The sequence below is a fragment of the Nicotiana sylvestris genome, chromosome 3 (assembly GCF_000393655.2).
Source record: "Nicotiana sylvestris chromosome 3, ASM39365v2, whole genome shotgun sequence".
In the NCBI taxonomy this organism is placed as follows: Eukaryota; Viridiplantae; Streptophyta; class Magnoliopsida; order Solanales; family Solanaceae; genus Nicotiana; species Nicotiana sylvestris.
The window spans coordinates 102,560,847-102,563,107 of record NC_091059.1 but is presented as its reverse complement, the minus strand read 5'-3'; positions in this window follow the sequence as shown (position 1 = coordinate 102,563,107).

Sequence of the window (2,261 nt, the reverse complement as noted above, 5' to 3'; positions counted from 1 at the left end):
TGGACAGCCTCTACCGTGCTGAAACTGACCTCTCGAAGGAGCACCACCATAACTACCAGATCCCCAAGGCCTCTTGGCCTCCCTCTCATCTCGCTCCTAGCGACGAACTGACTCAATCTCGCAAGCAATGTAAACAACCTCCTCAAAAGTAGCACCAGACACCCTCTCCCTTGTCATAAGAATCCAAAGTTGATACGTGAGGCCATCAATGAACCTCCTGATCGTCTCTCTGTCTATAGGAACCAACCAAACAACATGACAAGCTAACTCTGAGAACCTCATCTCATACTTTGTCACAGTCATATCTCCCTGACGCAACTGCTCGAACTCCCTACACAGCTCTTCTCTGCTAGACTATGGCACATACTTCTCCGAAAAGAGAACGGAGAACTGCTGCCAGGTAAGGGGTGCTACACCAACAGGCCTACACCTCTCATAAGCCTCCCACCAAGTGAAGGCAGCTCCAGAAAACTAAAAAGTAGTAAATGCGACCCCGTTGGTCTCCAGAATACCCGCAGTACAAATAATCCTCTGAAACTTGTCCAAGAAACCCTGGGCATCCTAGCCCTCTGTACAACTAAAAGTCGGAGGCTGAAGTCTACTAAACCTCTCATACCTGCGCTGCTCATCCTCAGGTATAACAGGAGCTACATAGTCCTGAACAACTGCAACCGGCTAGGCTGGAGGTGCCCCCGGTGTCTGAAATCCCTGCACGACCTGCTCAAGTGTGCGAGCGGCGGGAGTCTGAGTACCTCCCCCGGCCTGAGAAGTAGCTGCGACTATAGTAGCTGAGACCGCCTGAGCTAGGCCAGTGCATACTGATAGAATCTGGGCCAGGGACTATTGAAGACCTGGAATCAATACAGGCACATCTGGTGCCTGAGTTGGTGCTGCTGGAGCGTCCACAATTGGGACCTGATCATGAACTGGGGCGGCTGGTGGATCTGCAGGTGCTGTCCTAGCTGTTGTGCGGGCTACACCCCTTCCCCTACCACGGCCTCGACCGCATCCTAAGCCTCTGGTGGCCCCAGCTGGTGGTACTGGTGGTCGTCCATTCTGACCAGTAGCACGTATCCTTACCATCTGTGAGAGAATAGAATAATAGAAGTTTAGTACTCGGATCAACAGAGTCGCACGACAAGAATTTCAAGAATATGAAGTTTTCCTAAAGGTTCTTCAGCCTTCCGAGGATAAATACAGAAGTCTTTGTACCGATCCGTGAGAATCTACTAAACCTACTCATGACTCGTGAGACCTGTGTAACCTATGCTCTGATACCAACTTGTCACGAACCTAAACCAGACCCGATCGTGATGGCCCCTATCGTGAAATAAGGCCAGCCGACACAAACCCCCAATATCAACTAAACAGTTATAATAATTCATTTTAAGTCATTAATAAGCTATAAATCTCAAAATATGGAGTAGAATAAAACTGTGCGGAAATAAACACAGCCCGATATCGGGGTGTCACCAGTCATGAGCATCTAAAATCTGTTTAAAATTATGAAAAGACAACATAGTCTAACACAAGGCTAGTACAAATTGAAATAAAGATAGGAAGGAGTAGCACTGGGCTGCGAATGCTGAGCAGCTATCTAGTCAACTCCGAACAAGCCTGCTGGAAAGTAAATCAGCACTCACTAGCGTGACCTGAGACTCCTGGATCTGCACACAAGTAGCAGGGAGTAATGTGAGTACGCCAACTCAGTAAGTAATAAAACTAAAGGCAGTTGAGCGATAGAAAATACGTAAAACACAGCATAATGCTACAACAAAATAGTATAAAACCAGAACAATGCAATAAAATAGTAAAAGCTTGTAGAAACACCTTAGTTCAGTAGAAACCTCTTTAAAACATGTTTTAGTAGTTCAAACGAGTGATGAAAATAGGGAGAGAAGGATAGAAACATAAATCAGCCCCTCAAGCAAAATACAAATAGAACCAGCCCCTCGGGCTATCTCACAATCACTCGTATCAGCCCCTCAAGCAATAACATGAAACAACAACAGCCCCTCGGGTAATATCACATCTCACACTAGGTAACCGCGCTCACTGGGGGTGTGCAGACTCCAGAGGGGATCCTACATCCCAAGCGCTATATCAATCCATCTCGTGGTATTATCATACTGGCCCTCGGCCTCATAATCATGAATAAGTACAACACTGCTGCGGTGCGCAGCCCGATCCCATAATATCTACACATCACAGGCCTCGACCTTACTCAGTCAGAAATCTCTAAAGCCACTCGGGCATAGTAA